Raw genomic sequence first — 14,265 nt, forward strand, 5'->3', positions numbered from 1 at the left:
AATGTTTCCCTAAAAGATATTTCCCAAGATTTTTTGTTTTTTATTGTCTTTATACCTCAGGGCCCAGTTGATGTGTCCTTGTGAGTGCTTGTGGGCCCAGCTCCAGCTGGGTCACATTTTCTATGCTCAAGGGCAGGGAATAATGACTCTAATATTATTTCCTAAATCATTCTCTCCTCTTGATTGGAGAAACCACATCGATGATCAATATCTGGACTTAGTTGAGCTCCTAGATGGTGATCATGGCAGGTTCTTTAAACTCATGGTGCTGGTTTTCCACCAGGATCTTAAGAGCAAAGTTCTCATCAATTGTATTGCTGAAGTGAGCAGACTCAATGTATATCAACATTTTAGCCCGAAGCCTTTTTTTCTTTTAGGTACGTAAGATGATACAGGATAAATTTTATTATGCCTAATACCATCAGGATGTAGACTAAGAATATTATTATTCTTTGTAGTAGTGATCTAGGTCATGTTAACCAACCAAATAAAGTTGGTGTTTATAAGGGTGTTACAGTGTGTAACCAAGTAGTTTGTTATCTAATGTTATGTATATCCTATTCTACTTCTCGTGTGTTATTTATCTAAATGCAACAAGAGGTATTTGTTACACTACAGACTACACATTTTTTGGACTGATAAAAAATTTCTAAGGTTACTTTGTCATTTCATGTCACCTTGGCTTAATGAGGTCAAAGATTACTGTTGTGTTTCCATCTCACTAGCAACATAACTATGTCTGTTATTTATCTCATAGTGATTGATAAATTTCTTTAAAGATTTCTCCAATTCAAATATACCATAAGTAGGAATTAAATTTACCAACCATACCCTGAGTGTTGGACCAATAGGCTTTCTTCTGACTCTCGTTTTACAAAGGATAAAAAAATTAACATTACCTTTCTACTATTTACTACAAATATCTAAAGATAATCTTAAAGTTCTCAAAGTGTATTCATTGCCCACAGATTCACTAGGAATCTAAACAAGAGATTGTCGACATAAATTCACTATTAGTTGGAAAGGGATCATCTAAATTTGTGTAGTTGGATCTACCACGCAAAAACATATCTATAAAGGGCACTCAAAGTTTGTCTACAGAAAACAGAAGGCATAGAAAAATTTACATATGACAAACAAGTTTCTATTAAAGAATACATGATTAGTAAGATAATATAGGATGGACTTCTCCTGTTGGAGGTCTCCAGTTAATCTGTCTAAAACATACTAAGTGCTTTCTCTGAGGGCAAGATGCCTCTCCTTGGTTTACCTGTTAACAATCATGGGTCACTTACTCAGAAGCAGAAGTGGAATCTAAGACAAAATGGAGTCTGAGTCATGAGGTTGATCTCTTCTGAGAACCTGATTTCTTTAAGACACATAATTTTCTATATAGCAAGAGGGTAAGAGTTTGATTGTAAACATTAGACAGGTATTTCATACAACATTGTCTTGAAGGCTGATTAAACTGATTACTGATATACCCTAAACATAACTCTATTTATTGATTTTTGGGGTCAGTTTCTCAAAACAGACTGAATTCTTAAAAAAAAAAAAAAGCACAACCCCCAAAGCAAAATGGTCTTGTTACTTTATCTGGACAATTATTTGACTCAAAGTGGCTTCAGGTATCAGTTTTTTTCTCAAAGCTCGAGGTTTAAAAGGACACCCAAAGGCGATTGTTGCCACAAATTGTGGATTTGAGCCGCCTGCCACAAGCCAATACTGAGACAGGAGGGAAGGTAAGCAGCAAGAGGGCTTTATTGAACACCGTGTTCAAGAGAAAGAGGGGGCAAAGTTTCCCCCAGATTCTGTCTGCCCCAAGAGGGCTACAAAAGCGTTTTATAGGGAGAGGGTCAGGGTTTAGAAATTCCCAGGAATGTTGATTCTTTTTTGAGGGGAACGTAAAGATGAAGTGACTTATTGTTGACGTCTTTCAGGCCTCTTTACGACATCCTGGTTTCGGTCACTGGATGGGTCTGGGTTTTGCTCAATTATCTCGGGTGCTGATGGTATTGCTCATTGTTTTTGTTACCTCGGAGAGAAACGTGGTTTAATCAACAACAAAAATCTTGATTACCTTGTTTTTCTACAACGGAACAATCGTGAGACAGATTCCAGAGCAAATAATCAATGTTTTTAAAGACTAAAGATTTTAATCACAGCTTATACAGCTAAACTAGAAAATATATTCTCTCTTATTTTAATACTAAAACGCTACAGAAAATGTATTTTCTCTACTTCACAGTGGCCTATGTAGGTTGCCCCAACCTCTATGAAAGCTAGAAATCTGGATTCCAGGAAAATTATATACAATCTTTCATGGTTCCCTCCTTTGGATCAGTTTCTTTTTATAGAATCATTGATCAAAAATATTCAGGAGGCACAGCCAAGATGGCGGAATAGACAGATGCTTCCATCGAGCCCTCTTTACAACAAAGACCTGAAAAAACAAGTGAAACGAATATATTTGTGACAAGCTTGGAGCCCTGAGCATCAAAGGCAAGCTTAGACAACAAACTGAGGGGCAGGGGAAGGAAAAGACCATTCAGAAGCGGAGAGGAGATACCGGACCTGAATCACAGGGAGCCCTCAGGCACCATTCCCGGAGCAGCAGCAGCGGCGGCGGGCTGGCACTAGCGTTCAGCTGCAGTTTCCTCAGGGAGAAGTAGTCAGCCACACAGCCCACTCACACCTCCGGAACCCAGGCAGAAGGGCGCTCTTGGCGAAAGCTAAGTACTTGTGTATATTTTACCGCGTCCCCCCCCCCGCCCCCAACCCAGCTTCAGCGGCTGAATCCCCAGGCCTGAGATAGACCCTGGTGAGCACCTGGAGCCGTCCTCCCAGCCTTGGGGAAGGAAAAAATTTCCAACTGGGGGGAAAAGATAATTTGCTAGCTCCATTAACTGGGGGAGCTCAGGACAGAAGCGGCTCCTGTCCAGGCATAAACCGTCTGTGGACCTTGAGTACCTTTCCCTTCTGCATGGACCTGTGTGGTCCTATTTCAGGAGAATAGGCCATCATTGGCAAACTCCAACCATTTCAGCGGTGCGGTGGAGAGGTGGTTGTTTGACGTTTGACATTGTTTTGCCTATAAAACAAGGTCCTCACTTACCCACAACGGGGACTTAAGTACTGGTGGCTCCACTTGGGTCGCCCAGCCACCTGCGACAGGGGACCAGGGATAACTGGTGCCTCCCAGTCCTTACAACAAAATCTTTGGGTGCCCATGGTCCCTCTGCAGAGCCCACCCACCAGAACGCTCTAAGGAACAGAGACGTGTTTTCCTCAGAGACACTTGGGGGTCGGTTCTCAGCCCCCTGCCTTGTTCAGAGCATGACCCCCTGCTGCAACCAGATACGGGTATATACGCCAATCACCCCTGCACCTCTCAGACTGTAGGACACAGCCTGTACCATACACTTGATACCAGCTACCCGGAAACCTGAGCTGAATTCATACAAAAAAACTGAATGGACTTCTAGACTGATATACCTGATAACAGCTCTAGCCAGCTGGGGACAGGACACCAGAGCTCCAAAGGTAAAACTAATCAAGCTAGCTCACTCAAGCAACCCATAGGGGTATACCAAAACAGAACAAAGCAAGCAGCCATGACACAGTAAGCAAGAATAAACTAATACAATAACTTATAGATGGCTCAGAGACAACAGTCAACATCAAGTCACATAAAGAAACAGGCCATGATCACCTCAACAGGTGCTCAAAACAAAGAATCCAGGGATCTTTTAGATGAAAGTGCATTCCTGGAATTACCAGATGCAGAATACGAAAGTTTAATATACAGAACCCTTCAAGACATCAGAAAGGAAATGAGGCAATATGCAGAACAAGCCAAGGAACACAGAGATAAAGCAACTGAAGAACTCAGAAAGATTATTCAGGAACATAATGAAAAGTTTAATGAGCTGGAAAAATCCATAGACAGACAGCAATCAGAAATTCAGAAGATTAACAATAAAATCACAGAATTAGATAACTCAATAGAAAGTGAGAGGAGCAGAATTGAGCAAGTAGAAGCTAGAATTTCTGAACTCAAAGATTAATCACTTGGCACTAATATATTTGAAGAAAAATTAGATGAAAGAATTACTGATTTCTGTCTGGACAGTGGGTTGCATGCCAACTTGGCTCTCAAGCTCTGTCATATCGGGCTTTGTATTCCCCTAGAGGCATTGAGAAATTTTTAAACACATAAAGAAAGAGCTACAATATTCTGATATTTATGACTGGGGGCCTGTTACAAGATTCATGAAGGATTTGATTTTTCTTGGCTGACCTCTTAGCTGCCAGATTTCACCTGGCTGAAAACCTTATTTATCGGTGGAATTAGAACACTGGTGGCGTAGTGGTTAAGTGCTATGGCTGCTAACCAAAGGGGTGGCAGTTCGAATCCTCCAGGTGCTCCTTGGAAACTATCGGGCAGCTCTACTCTGTCCTAAAGGTTCTCTATGGGTCAGAATCGACTTGACGGCACTGGGTTTGGTTTGTTACAGGCCTGTTAATCTTTTGCTGTCTCCAATTAATGCCTATATGTGGGATGGCATCCTCTGTCCCGAGTCAACTGTCCAATAGATGGCTCAAACCTGTCACAGGCAGAAGGCCCAATCCTTTTGCCTGAAACCCTCTGATCTACAAGGAATAGGCTGAAACTTGGATTAGGTGTATATGGTCACCCAAGTTTCAAAGGGGGAAATATGTGACCCTAATACTCCCAAGCATGTTTTCTCCTTTTTCAAAATGGGCGACTTAGAACTTGACATAACTAATGCCATGATGAACCTATAAGTTATTCTCCTTCCTCTGCCTGCTGCCTCTATTAATGACTTTGTTTTGACCTAATGTTAACAATTTTGTTCTTTGTTTTAATCTGATGTAAATAACTTTGTTTTGTTCTGTCTGACCACCAGTGACTTACAGCCCCTCACAGGAAAATCAGAGCCCAGGTGTCTGATATGTGTACCTTTAGCCTGATAAAGAGATGTCTGGCATGTATCTTTTTAGTCTGATAAAGAGTCTTTTGTCACTATCTTGTAATGAATGACTCCTCCAGCCAGGCGATCTGCAGACTACAAAGACACTTGTAACCCATGTAAGATTCTATATAAGCTGTAAGGTAAAATTGCTGTTTGGGATTCTGTAGAGACAGCCTGTGTTGCTGCCGGGTCTCCGGCGATGTATATATCCCCTTAAGAAACTTTCTCACTCTTTCTGACTTAGAGCATGTTTCATTGGCTTGACTGCTTCAGGGCACAGACCCTAATAGGGTAACATGATCAAGCAAAACTCTAAGAAACAACCAGTTTTTCAAACAAATATGCCGAACAAATCTTAACATGAGAAAAAGAACAAAAAAGAGTAAGGAAAGGCTCATTTTCGAAGAGCACTCACCCCATCAGTTTTGAAAGGACATGGAGTGGGAACACTTGGCTCTGGAAGATAGGACCTCTTTTGCTAGCATCTGCTCCACAGTCCAGGTCTCCTTGAGTTCGACTGGATTCGTGAAGTAGAGAAAATATATTTTCTTTAATCTTTAGTATTGAAATAGAGAAAATATATTTTTCCAGCGTTTTAGTATAGCTGTGTAAGCTGTGATTGATCTCTAGTCCTTGAAACATAACTACTTGCTCTGAAATCTGTCTCATGATTGTTCCTGTAAAGAAAAATAAGGTAATCAATTTTTTTGTTGTGGATTAAACCATGCTTCTATCCCAGGGGGCAAAACACAAAGGGCTGAGGTAGCTGAACAAAGCTTAGATCCATCTTGTGACAGAAACCAGGATGGTGTGAAGAGACTTGCAGGATTCCAAAATGGCATGAAGAGACTTGCAAGACTTCAATAATCGATCACTTTATCATCTTGTCCATCTCAAAGAAAAATCAACATTGCTGGAAATCTCGAAACCCTGAACTTCCACCCATAAAACCCTCCAGTTAGACCTTTAGAGTCAGACAGAATTTGAGAGAAATTTAACCCCCTCTGTCTCTTGGACACCGGTATTCAATAAAGCCCTCTTGCTGCTTACCTCCTCCTGTCTCAGTATTGGCTTTGCGGCAGGCTGCTTGAATTGGCGATTTGCAGTAACATTTGTAGCTTCAGAAACCCTTGAGTACTATGTCATTAACTGTTGTATGGTAAAAACAAAACATCATAAAGTTTAGTAAAGCATATATTCAAAAAGGCAAAATTGAGAAGAGGACAAGCGTGTTGCCAGAGCCATGTCTGCCCAAGTCAAAGGAAATATTACAGAACAGACAAAAGTGGGAAAAGGGACAAGCGTGCCGCCACAATCATGTCTGCCTGAGTCCAAAGAACATTACAGAGTCATCAGTATATACTAATACTACAAAATGGGCAAAACCATTGAAAGCTTCATCTTCTCACAGATTGGCTAGAAACTGTGATCCTACATTTTGAATTGTCCCTCTCAACAATCTTCTGTACAGGTTTCAGTAAGTTTCAGTAATGACAGTCAGGAGGGTCTTCATTGGTGCAACAAATTTTCCATTCACTAAATGCTGATAGAAAAAAAGAGTGAAAAGTCTTTTGTATTCTGTTAGATTGGCATACGTGAAAGGTTCCATAAAAGATATTTTCCAAGATTATTTTAGCTATTGTATTTATAACTCAGGGCCCAGTTGATGTGTCCTTGCGAGTCCCTGTGAGCCCAGCTCCAGCTGGGTCAAACCGTCTATGCTCAAGAACAAGGAATAATGACTCCAGTATTATTTCCAAAATCATCATAATTTAAGCTTATATGTTTTAGCTTTTTATGCCACAAGAGAAAGGATACATACATGTGTATATTTGGATCTGCTACTGAGTGAGTTCATTTTTGCCATTTAAAGAGATTCACTCTAAGAGATATGCAACAAAGACAACATTTAAGAGGTTTATTAAAACAAAGTTTATTTGATATGGTTAAAAGTTTTATCTGACTAAAGTTTAATGGTTTAATTTTTGAAATTTTTAGGAGCTTTGAAGTTAAATAAAATATAAAACCAAAAATTGCGTTTCTTCCTGTTAAAATAACAAAATTTTCTTTAATTTCTGAGTTGAAGGGTTAATTTATTCTTTGTGTAATCTGCCTCAAAGGCAGAGGTTCGGCCTCTCATTAGAATAAGATTCCTGAGCCAAAAACCAAGCTGCATGGCTTTCAGGAAAAAAAAAAAAAAAAAAAACCCTAGATTTTTACTTTAAAATCTTTGATTAAATAACTTAACTATTGTTTCACCATGACCTATAATAAATTCCTGACAACTCTGAAACTTCAAGGGAAGCCACAAAAAAATTTTATAAAGGAAATACGCTAAGAAGTTTTATTTAATTTTTATGGAAGGTGTTGTCAAAATCAAGAAAAATGCCTGATTCTCTTCCGTTAAGATTTATACTCTTGTGTTTTTGCCGTATCTTAGCCAGTAAATGCATATTATGTCAGAATTTTATTATTATTTCTTAATTGGTAACTTGGTTGCAACTTTATCAAAGCCAATGGTTTAACTGAGAATTCACATCATTTACCTATGAAGTTTTCTTTTATTACTATTCAGGTATTTAAAGATTTGATAATCTTGGTATATTCTTGGTATATCCTGACTTGGTATATCCAGGTATTATGTCTCAAGATTATTATGTATTATATGTGAAGATCTTTAAAAATACAGTTAATGGTTTATTTAGAGATATTTTTATCTAATGATTTTTTTAAACTGATTTTATTTGGCTTTTATGTTATGCTTTTAATTAATTTCTATCATGTCTTTCACTTTTAAGAGTATTATTTTTACAAGTTAATCATGGCCATATTCAGTTTTCATCTGCAGATAAGTTTTTATTTTGCTGGTTTGCTGAAAATGTTTGACCAAAATATCTCAGCAAAAAGATGGACTGTATTGGACTTGCAGAAAGGACCGACTAGACTGAATAAAATTTCCAGAACTCCTCTACAGAAGCTGACTGTGGCTGATCCAGAATCACGTGGAACAGAAATCAACTACATAAGACTGATTAAATGAAAGGAAACTATGGGTTTTATGTGGGAATATTTTCAATATTTTAAGGTCCGACTTTCTAGATATAAGAAACCATTTTCCTTTCTCCTACATTATTTAACTAATGAGTTCAGATATTGTAAGTCTTTAATTAGAAGTTCTTCTCTCATAAAAACAGTTTTGTGACACTACTGCTTCTGATAAAGTGACCCATGACTGTTAATAGGTAGAGTAAGGAGGGACAGCTTGCCCTTAAGAACACTTAGTATGTTTTAAACAGATTAACTAAAGACCTCTAACAGTAGGGGTCCAACCTATATCATCTTGTTAATCATGTATTCTCTGATGAAAATCTTGCTGTCACATGTAAATTTTTCTATACCTTCTGTTTCCTCTAGACAAAGTTTATGTGTGTGGATCCAACTATACTGGTTTTAAATGTTCTCTTCAAGACTGACAGTGAGTTTATGTGGGTAATCTTTTGTTTAGATTCTTGGTGAATGCACGGACAATGCACTTTGAGAATTTTAATATTACCTTCAGATATTCATAGTAAAGATACTAGTAAAATATTGAACGGTAATACTAAATAGTTACACACTATAAAATGAGATTCACAAAGAAACTCATTGGTCCAACACTCAGGGTATGGTTAGTAGCTTCATTTTCTAGTTATGATATAGTTGAATTGGAGAAATCTTTAAGAAATTTATCGATCTTTATGGGACAAATAACAGACAAAGTTACTGACGAGATAAGGACAAAACAGTAATTTCTGACCTCATTAGCCAAGGTGACATGAGACAACAAAATAGCCTTAAGAATTTTTTAATAACCCAAGAAAGTATAGCCTATGCTGTAGCAAATATCTCTTGTTGTATTTGGATAAAAACACAGGAAAAGTAGAACAGTATATACATAGAATTAACAAGCTACTTGGTTATGCTCTGTAACACCCTTACAAACACCAGATTTATTTGGTTGGGTAACATCAGGAATATGTACATGGGCTAGATCACCACTGCAAGGAATAGTAATATCGTTAGTCTGCATCCTGATAGCATTATGCACAACAAAATTTATCTTTGATTGTCTTACACACCTAAAAGGGTAAAAGAAGGCCTCGGGCTAAAATGTTGATGTACATTGAGTCTGCTCACTCCGGCAATGCTCTTGCTTAATAAGAACATAGATTTTACTTAATATCCTGGTGAAAAACCAAAAGGTATCTGGTGGAAAACCAGCACCATGAGTTTAAATAGCCTGCAATGGCCACCATTTAAGGCTTGACTAGATCCAGGGATTAATATCTTCAATCTCCAATCAAAAGAAAAGAATGATTTAGGAGATAATATTGGAGCCGTTATTCCCAGGCCTTGAGCATAAAGAATGTGACCCAGCTGGAGCTGGACTCACAAAAACTCATAAAGACACATCAACTGGGACCTGAGGTATAAAGACAATAGCTAAGACAAGCTGAAAAAAAAATCTTTTAGGGACACATTGACATAAAGAGGACATAAAAGCCACTCTTTTTAAATAGTTATAAACCAACAAGAGGTCAGTGGCCAGAATGAAAGGCCTAGGTTCAATATCTGCCCATCCCTGAAAATATGCCAAACAATTCTGAACCAGGCTATAGTTCAAAATGGACACTGGTCTTGAATGAGAAGAGTGAGACAGAACCCGGACAGTGCTGTATTCTTTACCTGGCTTCCTCCCCCACAGTGTTGTATTACAAAATCATTTCCTTTGTTGGGCTCCCCCATCCCGCTCAGCTTTGCGTTTGAATCCTGCTTTTGCTTGGAGTTTATTTGTAAACCCCATTGCACCTGCTTAGTATAATTAAGAATGTTGCTGAGGTAACTTGTATGAACTCCCTATTTGTAAACCCCTTGAAAAGTAACCTGCCTGTCCACCCTTGGCCAGAAGTCTTGGTAGCAGTAGCTCCAAGTGACCCCATTTCCTTTTACAATGAAGTAAATGTGACCGTCTTGTTCTCTGACCTCGGTCTCTCATTTATTGGCCAATATGAGTCATGCCCAGTAAGAACTTGGGGTTTCCACCCAGTAACATCAAGAAGTTATCAACAGGCAATGCATTAATTGTTGCTATCTACAAATGATTTAATGAATCAGCATTTTAACTAAATGATCTTCAATTTTTTTAAATAATTTTTATCGTGCTTTAATGGCCTTATGATCAGAGAAGATGCTTTGTAATATTCCAATGTTTTCATTCTGTTAAGGCTTGCTTTATGACCTAATATGTCATCTATTCTAGAGAATGTTCCATGTGCACTAGAAAAGAAAGTATAGTTGGTTGCTGTTGGGTGGAGTGTTCTGTATATGTCTACGAGGTCAAGTTGTTTGATTGTGGGCATTTAGATCTTCCGAGTCTTTACTGAGCTTCTTTCTGGATGTCCTGTCCTTCACTGAAAGTGGTGTGTTGAAGTCTCCTACTATTATTTTGGAGCTGTCTATCTCACTTTTCAATGCTGATAGAGTTTGTTTTATTTATCTTGTAGCCCTGTCATTGGCTCCATAAATATTTAATATGGTTATATCTTCTTGGTGTATTGTCCCTTTAGTCATTGTATAGTGTTCTTCCTTACCCTTTATGATGGATTTAACTTTAGAGTCTATTTTGTCAGAAATTAATATTGCCACTCCTATTCTTTTTTGATTGTTTTGGCTTGATATATTTTTTTCCATCCTTTGAATTTTAGTTTGTTTGTGCCTCTAAGTCTAAGGTGTGTCTCTTGTAGGCAGCATATAGATGGATCTTGTTTTTTAATCCACTCTGCCACTCTCTGTCTCTTTATTGGTGCATTTAGTCCATTTATATTCAGGGTAATTACGGATAGGTATGAATTTAGTGCTATCATTTTGATGTCTTTTTTTGTGTTTTGATAGTTTCTTTTTCCCACTTGATTTTATGTGCTGAGTAGATTATCTTTATATATTGTCCTTTCCTCATATTTGTTGTTGTTGATTTTGTCTCTGCTGAGTCTGTATTTTTCCCTTGTATGTTCTCTTGATGAGTAGGACAGTATGTCTCCTTTGTGGTTACTTTATTATTTACCCCCGTTTTTCTAAATTTATAACTAACTTTTATTTCTTTCCATTGCCGTATCTTCCTCTCCATACGGAAGGTTTATGATGACATTTCTTAGTCCCTCTTTATTATTTTAATGTTGTCTTCTTTTATATAATAACATCGTCTTTATCCTGTTTTGGGCTTTTTTTAATCTTGCAATCAAGAAGTGGGCAAAGGATATGAACACACATTTCACTAAAGAAGATATTCAGGCAGCCAACAGATACATGAGAAAATGCTCTCGATCATTAACCATTAGAGAAATTCAAATTAAAACGACGATGAGATTCCATCTCACACCAGCAAGGCTGGCATTAATCCAAACAACACAAAATAATAAATGTTGGAGAGGCTGCGGAGAGATTGGAACTCTCATACACTGCTGGTGGGAATGTAAAATGGTACAACCACTTTGGAAATCTATCTGGCGTTATCTTAAACAGTTAGAAATAGAACTATCATACAACCCAGAAATCCCACTCGTCGGAATATACCCTAGAGAAATAAGAGCCTTCACACAAACAGATATATGCACACCCATAAAAAAAAAAAATTGAGAGGGGGCCAAGACGGCGGACTAGGTGGACGCTACCGCGGATCCCTCTTGCAACAAAGACTCAGAAAAACAAGTGAATCGATCACATACATAACAATCTACGAACTCTGAACAACAAACACAGATTTAGAGTCGGAGAACGAACAAAATACGGGGAGACAGCGATTGTTTTCAGAGCCAGGAGCCAGCGTACCTGGCAGGTGACCTTCGGAGCCCGATTTGGGGCAGAGCCCAGGGGGGCAGATGGCACAGACAAGGGGTCAAGCCCTAGCCCCCGAACTCATCCCGGAAGGGAGCCCAGCCGCTTGGCGTGGGCGGAGTGGCGGCGCAGCCGGTGGGAGAAGTCCCCGGGAGGCAGTGACTGGTCTTGGAGCGGGGAGAGCAGCGTCCCAGCCGGGGAACCGTCCCGCCGGGAGTTTGGCGGGGAGTGGGCGTGGCACGACCGCGGGGACAAGCTACATTTCCCCGAATTGACCCCGGGGGGGGCCCAGTCGTTCGTGCGGGCGGGCCCACCCAGTTCGCGCGAGCGGCGCGGCGCACCGGAGGGAGAGGTCCTCGGGAGGAAGTGACAGGTCTTGGAGCGGGGAGAGTAGCGTCCCAGCCGGGGAGCCGTCCCGCCGGGATTTTGGCGGGCGCGGGCGAGGCATGAGCGCGGGGATCACCTACATTTCCCTGAATTGACCCCGGGACCGTCCCAACCGGTTTGAGCGGGCCCAGCTGGTTTGCGCGGGCGGTGTGGCGGAGTAGCCGGTGGAAGAAGTCCCCGGGAGGCAGTGGCTGGTCTTGGAACGGGGAGAGCGGCGCCCCAGCCGGGACACGCAGTCGCGACTCAGGCACGGGGACCTGCTCCGCTCTCCTGAGCTGACCCCGGGGGGGACCTCACCCGGTTCGCGGGAGAGGCGCGCGACGCGACTGGCGGGACGGGGAGTCCCTGGGAGGCAGCGACTGATTTTGGAGACGGGAGTGCACCGTCCCAGTAGGGGAGCCTTAACCTTGGGGGTGGGGGCTGACAGCGGAGGATCTGACCGTGACGCCAGCGGGCCAGAACCCCCAGGGGGCAATCTCCACACAGCCAATACATATAGGCGACGCGCCCCGCGGAAATCTCAGATATAAGAGTCATTCCAAGTAAGACAAACAACTCTGGCTATATTATGAGGTTTACACTCCTAGCTCTCTGATCCCTCCGCCACCCTCCCCAGGCGGCTCCATTAACATCCGAATAGCCTGAACCAGAGGGAGAACTCTGATAGGGATCTGACTGCATTTTTTTAGCGGATTTTCTGGAAAAACTAGTTTCCCAGTGATGGCTCGGAGACAGCAGTCCATATCAAACCACATAAAGAAGCAGACCATGACAGCTTCTACAAACCCCCAAACAAAAGAATCAAAATCTTTCCCAAATGAAGATACAATCCTGGAATTATCAGATACAGAATATAAAAAACTAATTTACAGAATGCCTCAAGACATCACAAATGAAATAAGGCAAACTGCAGAAAAAGCCAAGGAACACACTGATGAAACTGTTGAAGAACTCAAAAAGATTATTCAAGAACATAGTGGAAAAATTAGTAAGTTGCAAGAATCCATAGAGAGACAGCATGTAGAAATCCAAAAGATTAACAATAAAATTACAGAATTAGACAACGCAATAGGAAGTCAGAGGAGCAGACTCGAGCAATTAGAATGTAGACTGGGACATCCGGAGGACCAGGGAATCAACACCAACATAGCTGGAAAAAAATCAGATAAAAGAATTAAAAAAAAAATGAAGAAACCCTAAGAATCATGTGGGACTCTATCAAGAAGGATAACTTGCGGGTGATTGGAGTCCCAGAACAGGGAGGAGGGACAGAAAACACAGAGAAAATAGTTGAAGAACTCCTGACACAAAACTTCCCTGACATCATGAAAGACGAAAGGATATCTATCCAAGGTGTTCATCGAACCCCATTTAAGATTGATCCAAAAAGAAAAACACCAAGACATATTATCATCAAACTCGCCAAAACCAAAGACTAACAGAAAATTTTAAAAGCAGCCAGGGAGAAAAGAAAGGTTTCCTTCAAGGGAGAATCAATAAGAATATGTTCTGACTACTCAGCAGAAACCATGCAGGCAAGAAGGGAATGGGACGACGTATACAGAGCACTGAAGGAGAAAAACTGCCAGCCAAGGATCATATATCCAGCAAAACTCTCTCTGAAATATGAAGGAGAAATTAAGATATTTACAGACAAACACAAGTTTAGAGAATTTGCAAAAACTAAACCAAGACTGCAAGAAATGCTAAAGGAGATTGTTTGGCCTGATGACCAATAATATCAGGTACCAGCACAATACAAGGTCACAAAACAGAACGTCCTGATATCAACGCAACTCAAATAGGGAAAGCACAAAAACAAACAAATTAAGAGTAATTCTAAAAAATAAATAAATAAACAAAATAATACACATAACAGGGAACCATGGAAATCAATAGGTAAAAGATCACAATAATCAAAAAGAGGGACTAAATATAGGAGGCATTGAACTGCCAGATGGAGAGTGATACAAGGCGATATAGAACGATACAAGTTAGGTTTTTCCTTAGA

General features: G+C 40.2%; 1 long non-coding RNA gene across 1 annotated transcript in view; it reads right to left on the bottom strand.

The window, feature by feature from the left end:
- Nucleotides 1-3,666: 3,666 nt before the first annotated feature.
- Nucleotides 3,667-14,265, bottom strand: part of LOC126069695 (uncharacterized) — a 112,796-nt gene continuing 102,197 nt past the window's right edge. The window contains exons 2-3 of the long non-coding RNA XR_007516009.1: nucleotides 6,048-6,146; nucleotides 3,667-5,514 (exon numbers count right to left, since the gene is read on the bottom strand). This is a non-coding gene — a long non-coding RNA (uncharacterized LOC126069695). The remainder of the gene's footprint in view (nucleotides 5,515-6,047; nucleotides 6,147-14,265) is intronic.

This window comes from Elephas maximus, chromosome X (assembly GCF_024166365.1).
Source record: "Elephas maximus indicus isolate mEleMax1 chromosome X, mEleMax1 primary haplotype, whole genome shotgun sequence".
NCBI lineage: Eukaryota > Metazoa > Chordata > Mammalia > Proboscidea > Elephantidae > Elephas > Elephas maximus.